Source organism: Cynocephalus volans, chromosome 7 (assembly GCF_027409185.1).
Source record: "Cynocephalus volans isolate mCynVol1 chromosome 7, mCynVol1.pri, whole genome shotgun sequence".
Lineage (NCBI taxonomy): Eukaryota > Metazoa > Chordata > Mammalia > Dermoptera > Cynocephalidae > Cynocephalus > Cynocephalus volans.
The window spans coordinates 18,631,092-18,653,413 of NC_084466.1; the positions used below are offsets into that span (position 1 = coordinate 18,631,092).

General features: G+C 36.5%; 1 protein-coding gene across 1 annotated transcript in view; it reads right to left on the bottom strand.

Moving 5' to 3' along the window:
- The window catches only part of GPC6 (glypican 6), a 1,160,507-nt gene that overhangs the window by 492,013 nt on the left and 646,172 nt on the right, over positions 1-22,322 (bottom strand). The window lies entirely within an intron of this gene.

The window sequence follows — 22,322 nt, forward strand, 5'->3', positions numbered from 1 at the left end:
TAATACAGCCAATATGATGTCCTTAATTTTCTAATACAACTGAAAGAGGCATTAATATATTGTTTTAAATATTTCTATATCACCAGTAATTTTTTACAAAGTAAATTAAATCGAGATACCTTTATGTGACTAATTGGTAAAAATTAAAAGAATTTTAATGACCAGAATTGGCAAAAATTGGGTTATTTTTCACCCACTGCTGAACAGCAATGACAATATGCATTAAAAGTTTTAAAGAGGATATATTTTTGGCATTTATATTTTACAAATTTACATTTAGGAATTTTTCCTAAAGGAACAGTCATAAATAGGTTCAAATGTGTTTGTACATGATTAACAGAATGCTACTTATGATAACAGCAAAACAAAAACAGCCTTACTATGCAGTTAATAGGGGAGAGGCTGAGTAGCTTATGAAGAACCATCTCTTTCTTTAGTGAAACACTATACAGATATTAAGAGCCATCGTTCAATCTGGATTTTGATTTATGAAAATAAAGACGTTAAAATATGTTGTTGAGCGAAGAAAGCAGATTACAGAGTGAGTTATACGAACTCTTGCATCTGTCTCTTGATATCTGTACCTATATCATGCAATTATACAACATGCACGTTTTATATATAAAAGTGTGTTATGCTCAAAATTGTTGATTGTAATTATGGGTGTCTGATGTTTATTTCTAATTAATTATTTGTATAACTAAATAGCAAAATGAATTTTAAAATAGGCAAATAAATATTTGTAGAATTAGGAAGGTCACATGTGACCAGTGTTCAATTTCATTGCCATGTTAACAAAATATATGTTTTTTTCCCTGATTATTAAACTCATATATTCTCATAGAATAGTATTCACAAAATTCGTAAAAGTTCAGGTAAAAATATACCTCCGTGATTTTCATGGTGCTATCATTTTCTTTGCTGCCCATTAGTCAGGAAACTACCACTATAAATATTTTTGGGTGTTGGGGCTTCTCGTGTCGATGTTCATTCTAGACCAAATATTAGTGTGACTTATTCACGAGCTTCTTCAAAATGTGGGGATGTCTTAGCATATGTGTCATGAATACATACATACACACACACGTGTGTTACATTGTTGATAGAGAAGGTATACATGTTTTCAAGAAGCAACTACTTTTAAATAAATTGTGTAGTGAACAAATTCCTAGAGCCTTTCAACTGTTCCAATCCATTGCCTTCAACAGCTGGTGACCATAGCTGTTTCTGCAGGGGGACTTCGTTTAGCAAATCTTTCTCTGAGGGATGAAGGGCTATGAAGGAAGAGAGTCAGCATATTGCATGGCCAAGGTACAACTGTCAATTTAAAGGTAATTTTTTCTGAAGTTCAGATGTTGATGGAAATATACAGAATGAAAACCAAACAAAGTAACCTCACCTACATCTCAAACAAAATGGGAAAAATCCTTGCTAACAGTTGACTCATGGCAGAAAACACTATTAAACATAATAACATAGGCATAGTTCGCTTTTTCTGATTCTTTAAGTGCATTTTGAATAATAAAATACACATAGCAGTGTACATTGTGAGAATTAAAGTGATAGAGCAGTAAAACTGAAACTGTGGTATAATTTTCAATAGCCAGTAAAGATTTTTTTTTAGTTGTTAATATTATTTTTATATTTTAATTTTTAAAATTATACCTTTGTACTTCTCCTTATACGTTCATATTTAGTTTTTCCTCCCTTTTGTATCTTTGAATGCGTCCTGCTGATGTTATAGGGTCTAATGAGGTAAATTTAATTAGCAGGGAACACATACTATATTAATGATTTAAGATTATGCATTATTTTAAATTTTTTTCCAATTACATAAACTATGGCAAACGTAACTTAGTGGTCAAGAAATTTAGTGCCTGTTATTAAGTATTAGAAAATGAAAGTTCCAGAAAGGATGGGGAATTATGTAGGAGAGGAAAAAAGAATAAATTTTTCTTCCACAAAAGTATAACTTTTTCTAAGCAACAATTGAAGTAAAATTTATAGCTGAAAACTATAAACTCTCTTGTAATATGTTATCTATTGAAACAATGAAGTGCAAATTCCTGGTGAATGTTATGCATAGAACTCGTACACACAGATGATCTTATAGAGCAAAAGTAAAAATGGTCCTCACCCACATTTTAAGTTTTCACCTAAGAATTGTCCCATGGTGGTACTCTTTTAGGTTACAATGAAAGGGCTATTTTAAAACACTCAATATAACAATCTGCATGTATCTGTCCTTGACTCAAAACTAGACCCATAAACCCAGTCACTCATCCATCATCAAATATTTATTGATCATGTATAGTAAACAAGTTGCTGAAGGTACTCAAATCCAGGCACAAGTCCTTATCATGACAGTGTATAATAAAGGAGATAAGACAGGTTCAAAAATAATGTAATGCCACCTACAGAGTTAAGTACACTAAAGAGATATGAATAAAGCATCCTAGCAGTTTGGAGAAGGGAGAGATTAGTCACAGTGCAATACAGTAATCTACTGTTGGCATAGAAACCATCAGGAACTGTGGCAAATATGTGGGACACAGCCTGTGGAATCATATGACGCCTAGTTCTGTAAGACAGACAGTCAGCATATGTGAAAACGCTTTGGTCACTGATGTGATAACTGGTTTTACTTTAATCATCTCAATTTCCACATGCTTTAGTTTCTCCACCAAAGCCTTTTATTTATTTATTTTTCTTTTGCATAGGATTTTTTTTTTTTTTTGTCTTTTTCGTGACCGGTAGTCAGCCAGTGAGTGCACTGGCCATTCCTATATAGGATCTGAACCCGCGCTGCACTCTCCCGAGTGCGCCACGGGCTCAGCCGGGATTTTTTTTTTTTTAATTTAGTGTTTGATACCATACAGGATGGTATGGTAATATTTTACAAATTTTACTGAATTACTGGTTTCTTCAAAACCACAGCACATGTGGTTTTTTTGGTAGAAATAAGCCTTTGCAGATAACCCCTAGATACAAGCAAGAGGCACTGATCACTGCTTAGAAGAGTGACTCGATGTGCCCATGGCAAACACCTAGTAGAAACAGAAAAACAGACTGCGGTTACCAAATAGCAAACCTTTGCTCATGGGTTCAGGATAAAAGGACACCTTTGACTTTTCACTGACTACTTCTGAAAATTCAAGATAAGAACAGGTGCTCAGCAGAAAGTGAAAGCCTTATTCTCTTCCACAAAGTCATCTTTACTATAAACTACCATGGATACCCATGACAGTGTCATCTTATCAATATCTAGTACATGTCATAAATAGGAGGGGGAAGCCTATATTATTAAAAATTCTACTCAAAAGGGCTTTTTGTTCCCGTGAGTATAACCATAGCTCCATAAAAATCTCTTGTTTCCTTTCCAAGCCTGGTGGATAATACAGTTATTAGATTTACATTTACTGAGCACTAACATTGGGTTTCTAACCACAGAATTGATTCCATTACCCTGCGCCAAATGGACTGATGCAAAATAATTCCTTAGAAAAAAGCCAGAGGTTATGCTTTTCAATTGTTTGGGAAAAAACAATATGTCCCTCTAGGCTTCCTTATTACAGACAGCAGCAATTGACAGGCTATATTAAAGTAAGGAGCCTTGAGAAAGCTGTGTTATGAATTAAGAACAACAAGTGAATAACGTGTATATAAATGTTTCATAAGTCATCCAGATCAGTGCGAACACATTCCCCTTATTAGGATCTAGAGATATCCACCCATATTCTTTAAAATTAAAAAGTGATAAGCAGTGTACAAGAAAATGAATATCATAATTTGTTTGATGTCATTTTAATGGATTCAATTTACTTTTTTCTTTTTGCTAGTGTCGAGTTCAATTGTAGATGATATGTCTTGGCTATTATTGTAAATATATCTTTTGTGTTCAAAATTACTTACAAAATGCTATTCAGGCTTATTTCCTGTTCAGTTCTATTAGCTTAGCCCTTGAAAGCCAGCCCTTGAGTTCCTAAGATTTAGAGACAGTTTTTGAATAGTCAAGACCTCTCTATGGCACTGGGAAATTAAATTTGGTTTCTTTCCTGCTTTTGTAGAATGCTTATTCCATCAAAAGTAATTTGCTCTAATTAGGGGCTATGTGTTCTGAAAATATAAGTATTTCTTCTAGGAAAAATTAAATGTGCAGTTTTTATGTTCCTGTCAACTTCAAGAAGAAACTCATGACTGAAAACATCTGATAGAAGAATGTATTGTACCTCAGATTGGTCCCAGGAGAGATTTCTGGTCTTCAGAGGGCAGGGAAGTCTAACTAATTATCAGCCTACACGTTCTAGCCACATGGTCAGATAAGAAGTGTTTTCCAAGACTAACCTGTCTAGTATATGTAGTAGAAATTAACACTGGTTTTAATATCCTGGAACAAAGTCACCTTTTGCCTGGGGACACGACTCAGAGGGAATCTTACACCTATGAGATATGACATGAGGGATAATATCTGAAGGAATGGATGATAATCGTCATGCTGTGCAGATTTAATAGGCTGTGTTCAGCAATTGTGGAAAATATTCTACTAATTCAAAAAAATTAATGACTGCCATATCCCTGATCCTTTCTGGATCTTTATGATGTCTCCATGTTACAAAAAAAAACAGGCTGCATAAAATTGAGCTGACTGATTAATATCTTCCATTCTGTAAACGATTGAAAGTTGATCAGGCCACGCACCCTCAACTTGGAACAATTGTCCAAAAATCATGTATTATATCTGTCGGCTTTTCTAGTCAGTCTAGCTTGTTCAATAGATACTGAAATAACTAAAAACAAGGGAACAGGAAAACAAAAAAGATGTTGTAGGATTGACCTTATAAGGTATATGACATTTTAAGGCATTCTTGGTTTTATTTTGTTGTCAGCAGCTTTACATGGTCATATGAATTAGGTTACAGAGGGCCCCCAGTCTCCCTGCTGACCATGAGCCACAGCACACAGTCAGGATGTCCTGGTGGCTATCTTGCTAGTTAGATCTAGTTATGTTCATTTATGGGCCAATTACATTTTTAGTTTTAGCTTAAAAAAAACTTGCTACCTTTGAAATCAACTACAGTTTTCTTAGTTCTACACGTTGAGAAACCTCAACTGATTATGAAGCCTGCAAGTTACATCTGGCTTTATAACCCCATCCTTTATGAATTCAATGATGTATCGTTTTAGAAACTAAAGATTCAGAAATCATATCATGAAGTCACCAGTTTCCCACAGAGGCTCTTTTGTTACAGTGTAAGACATACTAGAAAGATCACTAAAATGTTGCTATAATTTCCCTGAAATTATCTCTTTACTCCTAAGGTCAATGCAGTGGTCTTCACTGATAAGAGGTATCAGTATCAGTGAGGTGTTCAAATGCTAATACAATACAGCACATAAGATAGAATTGTTGCAAATTCAAAGTCACGAACTATACTAGTGGGTATAATCTCTGTATTCACTAACCTTCCTTCTTCAATTCTCTAATCTCCTATTAATTTGTAACAATTTGATTCACGTATTAACATTATTTCTTAGATATATACCTTAATTTCAAAGTTGCTAATCAGTTGTCATGTTTAGATCACTCTTGACTATATTTATTCAAGCTGAATTTCATTTATTTTTACTTTGATATTCTCCTCTTATCTTATTGTACGTTAAAAATAAAAATACGGTTACATTTAGTGAGTCAAATAACTGTGTTTGAAACTGATTAAATTTCAGGTTATATATGATATCTTGGTTGTGTTAATCATATTTTAAAATATGATTGCATAAGTTTAGAACATGTTATTGGTGGTCTCTGAACAGATAATCCAGTGTCTAAATATCTGGCCTCTTCACTTTTAAAAATCTGCATTCTTATTATTCTTGAGCTAAAGAGTAAAATGACTCAATCATGCATGTGACATGTCTATGTGTACAAAATTTCATAGGCAATTAACTTAGAATGTAATTCAATGGGTCAAAAAATTTTACATAGTAGGTCCAGTTAGAAATTTAGAAGCATATATTCCACAGACATCAAAATATAGTTTAAAGTTAATAATGCAGTTCTTTCTCAGGCAACACAATGAACTGACTAGAATTGAAGTCTGAGGATCAAATTTTCAGTATTCTACTTTTTTTTTGGCAACTGGCTGATACAGGGATTGAACCCTAGACCTTGGTGTTATCAGCACCACACTCTATAACCAACTGAGCTAACTGGCCAGCCCCTCAATATTCTAAATTTTATTAGTGAAATAGTATTAGTTAAAAATAAGAAAAAGAACAAAAAATCAGTTACAAGAGATGCTCAAAATGGAAATATATGAATACCAAACTGTCTCCAAAAGTCACTGCATGCCAGTCAATGTTACAAGAGGCTTGAAATCACACAGAAACCATGAAACAAAGGAGAGATCAGTTTCAATTTTAATGGGCAGTTTACTTCATCCCTGTTCTGTGAGCAATCATTCAAAACAGGAGGAAAGGGGCAGAATCTGCGTAAAGTTTCAATACAGCCAAGCTTTTCAAGGTCAGAATACATTTTTTTTCCACCTTAAGCTTAATACTTCCCAAATGCCTTTTATGTTGTAAGACTTAACAGGGCGGGAAATAGCCATTGTCAGGACCTCCACTGGGGACAGCCACCCAGCATGTGCTCCCCATCAGTAACTGAACTTCAGCAATCCTACACACACCACCACTGTTTTAAGCTCTTTCTAACCTCTTAGCATTCATGCTTAGGTTTTTGTGCCTCTTCCTCAACACGCTCGTTGTCATTCCAGTAGGTCTTCCAATTATCCTAACCACATTCTTTGAAGTCCAAAACAAGACCACATTCTAAAAGCCACAGAAACTGTTGGAACAAAATGTGTTGATACTGATAGCCATGAATACTTTTGCCAATTTAAAACCACCAAACTTTGGCATAGACATGATTTTCATTTCAATTAAATTCAATATTTTATTCATTTTGTGAGAATGCACTGATAACTATGCATTTCAGTAACATTCCAATTAAAGTAACTGTGCAGAGACTTCTATGTGTTCTCATAAATGGAAAAAAAAAATTTAAACAATGCCTTGTGTGTATTTTCTCATGACTAAAACCAACTGAACTGTGAATATACCAGCCAGATACATCACTGGCGAAAATCTCATCTTTATACAAATTAGGTGGTTCACTTTTTTTCTCTCTTCATTTTACTTACTGTTATTTTTCTATCTTTTCCCCAACTAGTTTAAGTAAGCACTTCAGTACGTTTTTCATATCCACATTAGAATTTGATAGTGATTCATATTTGCTGTCATTCTACTCTTTTAAAAGTTTCAATGATTTTATAACACCACTACTATTCCAGGGCCAGTGTAAGAAAAGTTCTATTGAAGAATGTAGTTTGCAATGTTTTACTAATGAAGAAGCTTAAATGCATGTCTTAGTTGGGTAGCCTTCCCTTTATTAGAAACATTAGTGTTAAAAAGAATATTTTCTTCATTATATAGAGCTGGCCAATAATGCAAAATAAAGAATACCCTGCAGAGATATTGTTTAGATTTCTGTTCTCATTCAAAGTCATACTGTTAAGAAAAAAAAATTATTTTCTTTAACCATTTCTCAGCCATTTTAGCCTGTCTCACCATTTTTTCCCTCTCCCAAGTATGCCCCACTTATAGTCTTGCAAAACATTTTTTGAATATCAGGTGATTGTGGTTTAGATCCATTGTTTTGTAAATGACATAACTTGGCTCTCAATGAATAATAAAATACATAAATTTATTTCTTATCAATCATTTATTCATTCAAAAGACATTTGTTAAGCACAGTATAACTAATAAAAACAATAAATATTTTCATGGTTATTTATGCACACAAAATATATGTATATATTTATAAAGCATGAACTAAACTTGAACTGTTATATATAAAACCTGTAACAAAAGACATTAAAATTCTTTGTCGGCTTGAAGTATTTGTCCATGCCCATGTACTTGGCACATGACAGATGCTTAATAAGTGTTTTCCATGTAAGAAGAGGTGTAGCTAAATTATTCAAGTAATTAAGAACATCATTCCTAATTGGGATCATTAGAAATATTTCTGAAATGAAAACAAGACCTCAACTGGACTTTGACACTTGAAATCACTCTAAGATAAGCTGTTTCCTCTTCCTTTCCCCATAGAATTTTGTTTTTAAAATGGACTCATACAGAAAATTGGTACTGAGAATGGAGTGTTGTTTACAATGCATACCTGAAAATGTATAAGCAACCTTCGAACTGGGTGATGGGCAGAGACTGGAGAATTTGGAAGAGCAGACTAGAAAAAGCCTAGATTCTGGTGAAGGCTTAGAAGAGAAGATGACCAGGGAAAGTTTGGAATTTCTTAGAGACTGGTTAAATGGTGGTTACCAGAATGCTGATAGAAATACAGACAGTAAAAGCCATTCTGAGGAGGTCTCAGATGGAAATGAGGAAAAATGTATTGGAAGCTGGGGCAAAGATCACTCTTGTTATCACTGGCAAAGAACTTGGCTGAATTGTGCCCATGCTGGAGGGATTTATGGAACATGAAACTTAAAAGTGATAAACCTGGGAGTTTGGCAGAAGAAACATCTAAGTAGCATAGCATTCAGGAAGCATTCTGGCTACTTGTAACAGTCTATGCTGAGTTATGGCAGCAAAGGCATGACATAAAGGCAGAATTTATAATTAAAATGGAAGCAGAGGGTAAAAAGTTGGAAAACTCTCAGCCTGGCCATGTGAAGAGTGAAAAGGTGTCTTTGGTAGAGGAAACCAAAGTTGTAGCCCAGCAACCCTTTGCTAAGGAGATCAGGACAAAGGAACTATCAAGAGTATATTAAAAAAAAGACCTTGAAGGCATTTCAGAGATCTTTGAGTATGCTCCTCCCATCACAGGCCCAGAGACCTAGGGAAGCAGAATGGTTTTGGGGAACAGGCCTGAGATGCCCTCCACAAGCTTGCTGCCCAGAGCTGCTTGGCCTGGTGCTCCAACTGCTCCAGCTGTAGCTAAAATGGCCCCAGGTGTGGCTGGACCTGTGACTTCAGAAGATACAAGCCAGAAGTCTTGACAGTGCCCACACATGTTAAATCTGCAGTTTCGGAGAATGCCAGAGCTGTGGAGGCATGGCAGCCTCCACCCTGATTTCAAAGGATGGGGGGCCCAGGGAGAGATTTATTGCAGGGGTGGAGTCACTGCAGAGAGTGGTGCTGAGTGGAAATGCAGGGTCAAAGTTGCAGCAGAGAAACCCCACAGGGCCACGCCTGGTGGAGCCATGTGAGTGGAACCACTGCTGAGACATCAGAATTATAGAGCTACCAGCATGTAACCCCGGCGTTGGAGAGATGAAGTGTGGACCGAGCCCAAGAAAGCCACAGCAGCGGGGCTGCCTACCTAAGGACTTGGAGGTCCACCATCCATGCCTGTGTGCAGAGGATGCCAGACATGGAGTCAAGGGAGATTATTCTCTGGCTTTGAGATTTCATGCCCGCCCTGCTGAGTTTTAGACTTGTTCAGCAACTGTTACCCCTTCCTTTTGGCTCATTTCTCCATTTTTCAATGAGAATTTCTGTCTTATGCCTGTCTCACCATTGTATCATGGAAGCAGATAACTTATTTTAATTTCACAGATGAGACTTTGAACTTTTTTGAGTTGGTGCTGGCACAAGTTAAGACTTTGGGGTTACAAGGATGGAATGAAAGTATTTGTATGTAAGAAGGACACGAGCTTTGGGGTGCCAAGGGAGGAATGCTGTGGTTTGAATATCCCTCCCAAGCACATGTTGGAACTTAACCCCCAACATGGTGGCAGAAGTTGGAGCCTTTGAGAGGTGATTGGATTATGAGAACTGTGCCCTTGTGAATGGATTAATTCATTCATGAAATAATAAGTTATCCTGCAGTTGGACTGGTGACTTTATAAGGAGCACATGAGAGAGCTCTGTGACTGTCTTGCCATGAGTTGCTGTAGAGTCTGGTGAAGAAGGCCTTCACCAGATGTGTTCTCTGGATTTTGGATGTCCCTGCTTCCAAAACTAAGAAATAAATTTCATTTGTTTATAAATTACCCAGCTTCACTATTATAAGCAACAGAAATGACCTAATACACATAACAGTTGAGTTACTATATTTTAACTCATCTCTTTATAAGCCCATCTTTTTGAAGAACATGTAGAATGAAAGTTTCTCAACTGTTGCTCATGTCTCCTTAAATCTTTGTCTTCTTACTATATATGCATTTCTTCAAAATATAGATAATTGTTCCAGTCAATATTTTAAGTAATCTTGGATTTTCATCTTTATAAGCTTTTGTTCTTCAAAGAAAAGCATCATAAAGTTTATTTTATAGCTCTACTAAAGATTTCACATTCAAAGTTGGAACATTCCTGGAGGATTTTTAGAGATTTATTTATTTATTTATTTTTGTGCCAGAATAAAAACCATAATCTTACATGACATCTTAAAATGATCACCATAGAAACGTGCTCTCAAAATTTTCATCCTGAAAAGTTACTTCAATGTCATTTACAAGTATTGGTATAGTTGAATTTTGGAAGATATTTATTTAAACTTTCCATATACATACACCCCTAAATTTATGCAACTTCAAAATTCAATGTTATTTAAACTCAAACAATACTTGCCATAGGGTTATCTAAAGCAACTTGTTAGTAAAGACTGCATTATGCATGTCTGGGTTAAAACATAGATGTTAAACTTATATAATAGCTTATAAATATGTTGAATTTTGGAGAAAAATTCTGGAACATTGTGCCAATCCCTATTTATCATTCATTCATATATGATACATTACTTTACTTGTTAGGGGCTTCATAGAATTTAGAGGTAGAAAAGGGAAGAGGGTTAGTGAGTGCCTACTCTGTATCAGGCTAAATGCTAGATGCTGTGCATCAAGAGATTAAAAAGTCCTTGAAGAGCTTATAGCCTAATGAGGAAAACAGATAGATAAATAGACAATTACAATACAGCCCATTAACCATGTTGGCAGAGTGTAAATTAATAGAGTCATTCTGCAGGGCAATTTGGCAATGTAAAATGTAAAAACTTGCATACCCTTTGATCCAGCAAGTCTCCTTCTACACATCCAGCCATTTATCTCTGGGCACTTGGTTTCCTTACTCTGCTTTTCCTACAATTTTACTAGAATTATTCATTCCTTTTGCTACCAGACAAAAAGTTGTCAAGTTTAAAAACTGTGAAAGTGCATATTGACAGAGAGGACCAGAAAGACAAGAGATAAGACTGCAGTGAGATTGGGAATCTTACAAAATTCTCTGGGGAATTTGGATTTTATTTAAGGAAGTAGGAGGAAAGAGAAAGAATGAGAGATTCAAGGACTGGAAATAAAAACTCCTGGTAAAATAGAAGATAAAGATATAAGACACATTTATTAATTTACACACCCTGAAATAGATGACTAGAAATAAAAATTCCAGAATAAAGCACCACTTCCAGTGAGTCTGTCCAAGCCTACCTCATGCATGAGATTTATGGTAATTCATTATAGGTGGCCAATTTAGCTAAACGGTGAGTTTAGTCTAAGGCAGAACAGAGATTTTAAAATTACCATCTTTAAGCCTATGTTGGCCCTAAATTATCTTACACCACTTAAATTGTGGCCACCAGCTTCCAGTGTAATTTACATGCTTTGTTATCAACATGTCTGAATAGCACATGCTAAGAAGGACAAAGCTGCTATTCTTTAAGTCCTGAAACTTTGTACATCAGAAATCTTTCATCCATTATTAATTGTGAGCACCCATCATTCCAAATAAATAAATACATTTACGTTGCTTGCTAGGGTCCTGCCAATGTCTTAAATGAAACCTGGAGATATGAAAATCCCAAGGGAAAAAGAGACTCTCAGAACACGCCTTGCTCAGCAGCCCACCACACACCAGCTCCACTCACATTCTATTTAGACCATCAAGGTAGGGAAAATGAACTTGCATCACCACTAGATTATTCCAAAGATTGCTCTGGGACTCTCAAGGCAGTGGCTGATAAGCAAAGAGCAGCAAAATAGCCCATTAGGATTGTGGGTTTGCTACACTCAGAATTGACAAGGTGATAATTTGTGGTTATGTAGCTTTGGCTTTTGATACTGTTGACCTCTTTTTTCTTGAAATCCCTTCCTTTTTATGCTTGAAAGATATACATATTTCTGGTCTTCCTTTTTTTCTTTTGGACTATGCTTCTAGTTCCTACTTTTGAGAAACTCTCATTACTCATCTGCTCTGGACCTGCTTTTTCTATTTTTTTCTTTCTCTTCTTTGACCACTGTTCTTGCTTTTCCTAATTGTTCCTCTTCTAAATGTATTTTTACACAAAAGTACATCTCTGCCTGTCTTAGTCCGTTTGTGTTGCTATAACAATATACCAGTCATGCATTGCTTAATGACAGGAATAAATTCTGAGAAATGTGTCTTTAGGCGATTTCCTTATTGTGCAAACATCATAGAGTGTACTCACACAACCTAGATGGCATAGCCTACTACACACCTTAGCTATATAGTATAACCTATGGCTCGAACCACCGTCATATACATGGTCCATCATTGACTGAAACATCATCGGGCGGTGCATGACCATACATAGACTGAGTAATTTATAAACAATAGAAACTTATTTCTCACAGTTTTGGAGGCTGGGAAGTCAAAGATCCAGTCACCAACAGATTCAGTATCTGGTGAGGGCCTGGGTCTCTGCTTCCAAGATGGTGTCTTGAACACTGTGTCCTCACATGGCAGAAGAGATGGAAGAGCATTGGATGGTGGAACTCCTTCCCTCCAGCTCTTTTACAAGGGCAGTCATCCATCCTTGAGGGCAGAACCCTCATGGCCTAATCACTTCCTCAAGACCCCACTTCTTAACATTATTGCACTGGAGATTAAGTTTCAACATGAATTTTGGAGGGACACAAACATTCAAACCATAGCACTGCCCCTCCTTCTTTCCATCTCTCTTCTCACTCTCTTTCTGCACACTCATCCATTCCAAAGCTCTCACAATCACTACTTTTTTTTTTTGGCAGGTATCAACTCATTCTTTGCAGCATCAACTCTGTCCCAAACAGAAACTCACACATTTCCATCTGCCTCTGGGATATCTTTAAAACTTGCTGTTTCACAAACCAAATTTGCAATGTTCCCTCTGACACCAGCTCTATCTTCTGACTTTCCTATTTATTAATGTTAACACAGTTCCTCAAACCATCCAGAGTCACTTATGAGTATCACTGCCCCATGCTATTCGATTTCCATCAATGCCATCATCTATGAGGATTCTATCACATAAGACAAAAAAAGAAATGATAGTTATGATCTCCATCCACTATTATAAACCCTAAATTTACAACTCTTCTAACAAAATTAGAACTCCTATGATTACATAAAATAGATCTTTATCTTTGAGCTACTGATTGTTACTGACCATTAAGGACAAACTTGATTAAGCAAGAATTTGTTGCGTTATAGAAGCTAAAGGACTGAACTCCTTAACGCAGATTTCAAGGATTTATGAGTCTGTCGTATACTAATTTATGATGTTAAAAAATAACATGTTTTGTGTAAATGTCACAACTGCTTTGAAATAAGAATTTGAAAGCTTAACATTTGAAAATTACGTAAAATTATTCTTCATCGTGTGTGTATATTAGGTTTTCTTATAAAAGTTTATTTATTTTTAAATGTCCAAAATTTTAAAAAGGAGTAACTTAAAAAATATTTTGCAGTGGCTTTATTAAAAAATGCCCCAAAACACCGATGGATTACAACTTATATTCTAGGTTATGTGCCTCTTCCTTTGTGATCTAGTTTGCTTACTGTAGAGTTTACCAGAAAATACAGTAATGGTGGGCCGAGCCCGTGGCGCACTTGGTAGAGTGCTGCGCTGGGAGCGCGGCGACGCTCCCGCCGCGGGTTCGGATCCTATATAGGACTGACCGGTGCACTCACTGGCTGAGTGCCGGTCACGAAAAAAACGACAAAAAAAAAAAAAAAAAAAAAAAAAAGAAAATACAGTAATGGTTAGGTGTAAAATAGGCACTATCTATTCATATTACTATAATACATTCTTTTTCATGTTATTAAAGTGTCAATAGGTCATTTACATATAAATTTATGTGCTATTAATATATGCAATTCAGAGCTGTTTTTTACTTAATTCATATTTTTGCAATACCTATGGAATCAAATTTATGCAGTGTCAGTTGTATTTCCTTCAGGAAGATATACCCATTCCTACATTTTGTCATAGTGAGGATGAGATGATGTCACCTTCACTCTAAGTAGAAAGATTATGGAAATGCCAAAAACTGCCAATAATTTAGACTTTGTTGGAAATAAGCTGCAATGGAGAGGAATGTATCTTTAGTGTTTAGATGCATGTTACCTGAATACTGGGGACTTATGCACCTGGGCAACACATGCAGAGAAGATGAACATGTAAAAGATGGTGTGATATTAAATGAGTCCTTTATTTTGCACCTGGTATGACAGCAAAGGGTTTGCTGATTTTGACTGAATCTCCTAAAAATTTAAAAAAGAGAGAGAGAGAGAAGAAAACAATTCCTTCTTATATAATTTTAGAAGAAAGGATTTCTTTTCTTTTAAGGCAGGAATAGAAATACATTGGTGTGACTAAAATAAAAGAAATGTTTTGCAATTAACCTTGAGTAACTATCAGATTCTAACAGAAATGTAAGACTATTAAAAAAACATGGTTAGATAGGAAAGAAGTTAAGAGAAATAAGTATTACCCCATTCTGAAATAAATATTATCTGATTTTTTAAGCAAAAAGAGCATTTATTGAGTGTCCTCTATGAGCTACACCATATGTCCTCCACGTGGAGAAACCAGGTCGTGGTACAGTGATGAGTATGCTTATTACAATGTAGCTAACGTCAAATGTTAGTTTTGTGGTAGCCTGTTTCCTTTAGCTTTATTATTTAATATAAGCCAAAAAATGTATTAACTTGATTTAAAGTTAGACAAAAATTAGGCTTTTTTCCAGGTTCAGATACTTTGCAGTTATTTTTCTGCAACAACATGACTTTACTAAAAATGAACAATAAAATTGATCCTTCATTCTTCAGTTTTAAGTAATGCACAAAACGAGTACAAATAGGCACTTAAAAGCTTACAAATATCATACCTCTGCCTACTGTAATTCTCATTAATTCCAGCTGAGGCAAGCTGTTTGATTTCTGAGGTTCCCACAAGCAGCACTTCCATGCTTAAGGCTTGTCTCTGGCTGGGCTGGGTCCCGCTGCTGGTCAGCTCTTGCCTCTGGTACCTCAATACTGCAGACTACCTTTGGTATTAAATTCACTTTAATCAAATGCCCAAGCCTTGTTAAAGATGTTATTCATTTTGACATCCGCCTTTCTCATAAGACCCATTCAGTATTTCCCTTCAGCCTCTTTCTACAGAAGGAGCTGGTCCTCTGTTCCCTGCAGCTCACGTCTTTCTCCACAATGGCGTCTCTCGTGGCTTCCCCAAATGACCTCGTTACTAGCAGGAGGCAGATGATTAGCTTGAATCTCTCTCCCATGCCTTATGAATCATTTATTGGGCACCTGCCAAGTGTCACATACTATGCTAACTGTTCTCTCTCCATTATTTCATTCAAGCTATAGGTATTTACTAAAAGGCCATGGGTGCCAGGCACTACTCTCTGAACAAAACCACAGTATCAAGTGAGATAGACACACTCCCTTTCCTCAGGAACCTGCTAGGCCTTACCTTAGAGCATGGAATAAATGCTAGAGACTACTGATTGCAATTCCACATCTCTGGATTATTTGAACTGATCCAATGATGTAGTGCATTTGTAACTGAGACAAGATAAAGTTCTTTTAAAAAAGTTATTAAGAAGATTTTGGTGGTTATCATGATTGAATCTAATTGCAGCAGCTGAGTGAAAACTTCTGTTGATATTCTTATGAGAAGAGTCATCTAAACAAAGCTTTATTTGGGGGATAAACAGAAGTAGAATTGGGTGTTAAGAAGAGAAAAAGGAGAAAAACAGATGGCAGATCAGGATAGTGCTGCAGAGTAATCTTGGGATACAAAATGGAAATTGAGGCCCACTGTGCAAAGTATGTCTGGATACTGAGGGATGCTCATCAAACTTGAAACTTCTACTTTATTCTGATGTGCTATGGAATACTCCACATGAGAAAAACCCACAACTCTTAATTAAATCAATTTACTAGTTAACTCATTTATTCTCTCTTTCTCTCTTTTGAGAACTTATTATAGAGTATCCTATAATTATATGCAAGAGATACTGTGGTAATACAGACCTAAATCTTTGTCCTCCCGAACTAGTGTGCATGGGGGGAGGGGGGAGAAGGGAATGAAGCAACACACTGAAATAAGCACACAACTATATGTGATGATTTTAGACAGTGGCGAGTGCTAAGGGGAAATTAAAACTGTAGATGGGATGTGACCAGGATGAGGTCATGTTAGAGAGTGCCTCTGCGCTGAGATGGTCTGAAAATACCAGATGTTAGATATGTGGAGGAGAAGGAGTGGGATCATTCCAGGCAGGGAGAACAGCAATTGCAAAAGCCTGTGTCTGGAGCAAGTTCAATGTGCCCAAGGGACCTGAGGAAGGCTAGTCTAGCTGGAGAGAGAGAGTCACCACTGGTAAGTCTGTAGAGTTAGGTAGGGCTCAAGCAGGTTGGTCTGTATGCCCTGGTAAGAAGGCTGCATTCTTTTCTATCTGTAATGAGAAGCTCTGGGATGGTGCAGCATGACCTGATGCAAACTTTAAAATCTGGCTGCTCAGTAACACATTGCCAAGAGCAGCTAGGTGGCTCCTGCAGAGGACAGGCAAGATATGATGATGGCTGAGAATAGGGGGGAGCAGTGGAGATGGGAAGACATGGTCATGTTGAGAGTGGATTTGAAAGCAGAGCTATCAGAAATTACTAGTGGACTGAGTGTGTCCAATGAGAGAAGGAGAGGAATCAAGGACACCCCCAAGTTCTCTTGTAGGAAAGCTTAGTGGATGGTGGGGCCTTACTAGAATCAGCAATGACTGAGGTAGGAACTGCTTTGGGAAGGGAGAGAAACCTGAGAAGGTTCGAGAACCTTGCTGTACAGGAAGACTATCCATTCAAACAACATGCTGTATTCATTACATTAATAAAATACAGACAAAGATTCTTCCATTGCAAGATCCAGATCACTCCATATCGAGGTCTTTCAACCGCAACACTATTGATGAGTTGAGCCAGACAGTTATTTCTTGTGTCCTACAGGAAGCTACAGTTTTGCAACTTTTGTTGAATTCATACCAGCCTTTAGGGGTTTGAGAAGCAGTGGAGAGTTGTAGCCCAAAGCTGTATTTTCAGATTTTGAAAAACCTGAAAACAAGCATTCCAAAATTTGGTTGCATAATTATTCTGTATTTAAAAAATCAACTAAAAATATTTTGGGAAGAAATAAAAATCATCTCTAAGTGGCTGCTTGTGGTAGACAGAACAATGGACCCCCTGTTTCTGGATGTCCATATCTTAACTGCTGAAATCTGTTAATAAGTCATGTTTCATGGCAAAAAGGATTTCTGATGATGTGAATAAATTAAGGATCATAGATGCAGAGATTATCCATGATTATTATCTGGATGGGCCCAAGAAATGACAAGGACCCTTAAATGATGGAAGTAGGAGGCAAAAAGTCAGAGTCAGAGAGAGATTTGAAGATAATACACTGGTGTTAAAGATGGGGGAAAGAGTCACTAGCCAAGGGACGCTGGTGTCTTCTTGCAGATGGACAGGGTGAGAAAATGGACTGTCCCCCAGAGCCTCTGGAATGAATGGAGCACTGCAGACACATTGATTTTACCCAGTAAGACCCATTTTGGACTTCTGATCTCCAGAACTGTAAGAGAATAAATCTGTGTTGTTTTAAGCCACAACATTTGTGGTAATTTGTTACAGCAGCAATAGGAAACTAATACATTGTTTTATAAGAATACACTGTATAGAGTAAACCATTCTTCACTAAAAAGTTGCTATTCTTAATGGTAAGAACAGATCTTTTGATTAACTTATGTCAGAGTTTGCCACTTACGAAGAAGCTAAGAAAAATCCATTTGAGTATTTCTACTCATAAGTATTTTTCACTGGCAAGTTTTAACTTTCAAATGGTATTTTGTTCTCACAAAATACCTTCAAAACATCTTCAGGAAGCATCAGGGTACTATTGAAATTTCCTCAATGACAAATAATCTCTTTTGATATTTCAAAAAAGGCTTTTATGTAAATAATGTCAGAGATTTGAAAAATAGCATTGAGCACTTGTATTTGATTCAAAGATCATAAATTTGAATACATGAATTCATATAAATTAGCAATCAGTCTGAAAACTTGTTTTATTTATTTTTTTCTTGCTTCTTATCATGAAAAATAAGAACTACATTAATCAAAAAATAAATGCAGTGAAAATGAAATGCAAAAATCATCTTCATTAATATACTTAGGGTAAAATTTCAAGTACACAAGTTAAAAAAAATCTAACATTTGAACCTCCATCACCATCGCCATTCATTCATTCATTCATTCATTCATTTTGGCCTTCACTCACTCAAAAAGATTCTCATTTAGAAATTCAGAGAATATCCACAATTCTTTGTACCAGGAACACTGACTTACAGTAATAATAAGTATAAGTAAAACCAGTAGTTTCTACAAGGGAAAGATACTTTAAACTAACTTGTAAGTTATACTTGGATTAAAAAGTGGAACTCACTGAAGATGTGTTATGGCACCTGACTTCCAATCTGTTGTGATATATGAGTCTTTGGAAAAGGGGCAAAATGCATCTGACATCAAAATTTACTCTATTGTGAGGTGTTATTGTGAAATCCTGGTGCAATGTTTAGTCTGATTTTACACAAAGATTGTGGGAAAAGACGATTAGTGCAGATCAAATGGGTTATATTAAGGACAATTGATTATCATCTTCTCTGAAGTCATTATAGTTTAATAAACTAGAACTGTGATCTGTGTTTATTACCTTAAAGAGCTAAAGGAAACATGATTAATAGTCTGAGCTCAAAGCTAGGGCTTTACAAACAGTATCTTACTTAATCCTCACAACACTCCCTAGAGATAGGTGTTAGCAACTCCACTCTATAGTCGAAAAACCTGGAACTCTGGGTATTTAAGCAAGTTGCCAAAGGTCAGACAACTAGTAAGTGACAAAGTCAGAATTCAGAAAAATGCAGACTTGAGTCTGTCTGACACCAGAGTGTGTGTTGTCTGTTGGATCTTGTCCCTCCCACTATTTCCTGCCTCTTCCCCATTTTTAGAGACATTATGCGCAGCTGCCAAATGATCAGTGATGTCATACAAAATCCAGCCTCAGAGTAGCAATTAAGAATTTTAATTGTCCTGCTTTTGCTTAAAAAAAAGAAATGGATAGCTTAGAAATAAAGACTTACTGTTAAGAAATATCAATGTAATTCAATAGAAGTCACTATAGAGACCCCATTAAAAGCACCCATTACAGTTTAATTTTAAATGTTGAATTTTTTCCACATATAACAGTGTTAACACTTATTAACATGAAATTAATATATCTATAGTTAAGATGTTTTGACTTAATAACTCTAGGGATTTTTAAATGTAGCTGCAAAATCATTGACATGAAAAAAGTGGAGACTAGTTCCTCTCCCCTTAAATTGGGCTGGCTGCTATGATTTGCTTCTGGTGAATAAAATGTGGCAAAAGTGATAAAATATATCTTCTAAAGCTAGGTTAGAAAAGATGATAGAGTTTCTGCCTGGCTCTTTCTCAGGACCCTCACTCTTGGAACCATGTACAATCTTGTAAGGAAACCCAGGCTACATGGAAGTCTACAGTCAACAGACCCACTGAAGACCTAGCCAGCCACCAGCACCAAGCCCCAGATGTGTTAGTGAACAAGGCTCAGATGATTCCAGCTCCCTGCTCTCCAGCTGGCCCAGGTGAATGACATCCACTGAAATGGAACACGACTGTCCCTGGGGGCCCTGCTCAAACAAAAGATTCATAAGAAAAACAGATATTGTTCCTTTAATTTAGTAAGTGTATTAATTTACTAGGGATCCCATAACAAAATGCCAAGGACTGAGTGACTTAAACATAAGAAACTTATTTCACCAAAGTTCTAGAGGCTGGAATTCCAAGGTCAGGGGTGGTTTCATTCTAAGGCCTCTCTTCTTGGCTTGTGGATGGTCATCTTCTCCCTATGTGTTCACGTGGTCTTCTGTGTGTGTGTGTGTGTGTGTGTGTGTGTGTGTGTGTGTGTGTGTGTGTGTGTGTGTATCCTAATCTCCTCTTCTAGCAAAGACACCAGATTAGGGCCAACTCTAACAACTACATTTTAACTTAATTACCTCTTTAAATACCCTATCTCTAAATATAGTCACATTCTGAGGTACTAGGAGCTAGGGCTTCAACATATGAACTTTAGGGGTACACAATTCAGCCCATAACAGTAAGTTTTTGGGCATCTTGTTAAACAGTAATATATAACTAGAAAAACATCAATACTGTTTTATAATATGAACTACCACATTTGTATTCTCCAGCATTTAGGAAATGCATTAATGTCAGTATGGCACAAGGCAATTGGTTTTGGAAAAAGAGCAGTAGGAGTACTTAGTAGTAATAGTAGTAGTATGTAGCATTTGTAGCAGTGGCATGCATCCCAGTAAAAACAACAAGGAAGATTATAAGAGCCTTCATTTATCGAGACATGCCTATGAACCAAACTATTCACTAAGTACTTGGCACACAAGATCTCGTTTAATCCTTATACCAACCTAAAAATAAAGTATTATCATTCTTGGGTTACAGTCAAGACAACTTGAGGCTCCATGAAGAGGGAAGGAAGAAGAGAAAATGAATATTGTGGTGTCCCCAAACCTTAGAAGTTCAGATGCTTCACTTAGCAGGCAGTTATGGACTGAAATGCTGGTTCTTGCAAACATTTTTTGATCTTGAGAAACTTCACGTAGGTGACTTGTGTGAGGTCAGGTAAGGCTGAGCTAAGATTAAAACTGCTCTCTCCTGCCTCAGGGTACTACTGTATTCCTTCCACCATAAATATCCTCTTTTTAAAAATATTCTTTTTAAACTAGCTGTAGAAGATATCAATCAAAATTTGTTCATTTACTTATCTCTTTTATTTCTCTATTGTACTGAAAAATTACAAAACCGTACCACCCACTGGAAAGAACATCTTTAGAGTCAGCGCAGCACTGGGTAGGCAGAAAACACTCCTCACTTCACAAACAGGCTAGAGGAATTACTGGTTGACCCTTGAAAATTGCCCTCTATTTGAGATATTTAGATGCTGGAGTTTTCCATGTATGTGTGTTAAGTTGCCAAGAAATGCCTAAGAACCTGAAGCCAGGCACAAATTCTGAGGTAATGCAATGCAATTTTAAGTTAACTCTGTAAGCAGCCTTTGTATTTCTGAAATAACAGTTGATAATGACACAAAGGAAGGAAATCATGGAATCTTTATTCTGCATCATATGATTGATTCCTGATACTATGATGTTAGCAGAGAATTTTCTTTTTGTAACTCTCCTTCTTGGCAGTGACAATCTCATGGGGTAGCAGAGGGACCATGTCAGACTACCACTGCTGAGAAAACTGAACAGGTTAGTTGGACTGACTACAAACACATGCCACATCTCTGTGCACTGTCTCAGCCCCAACTAAGAGAAATCATCTTCTCAAAGGTGATCTACGCCTATACTGAGTCAACCCTGTCTCTCCCTTTTGGAGTTAAATTGGAAAGTAAACCAATCAGCTTGCAAGGTGTAGTAATGTGTAAAGCACTTTCCCCACTCAGGGCTGTAAAAAGAAAGGGGCTTGAAGCTGACAGCATGCAGTATTAAAGAGCTAATCACATTCAAAGAACTTTGCTGCATCACTTAGTTGCATGGCTGTATTAAACGGAGTTGGATTTTCTAAGGTCTTATACCCTGAACAAAAATTAAGTTTTTAAATGGTGCATTAAGAGTGCCTCACTCAGTTAAGCTCTATGTAAGAAATGGAAGCATTACCTAACTTCCTCTCCTCCTATCTGCAACCAGCAGTATCTATCAGTTGTAAAAAAGAGAACAGAGGGAAATACTTGCATTTAGAGTTTCTGTTGTTGGTCAGAGTATGACTTACATATATTCAGGGGTGGTCCAGTCAGGTTAAAATCCTACATCAATACATTTCATTTATCTTAGTTTCTGTTTGGTTTGGTGTATCTGCTACCCTCTCAAACAATA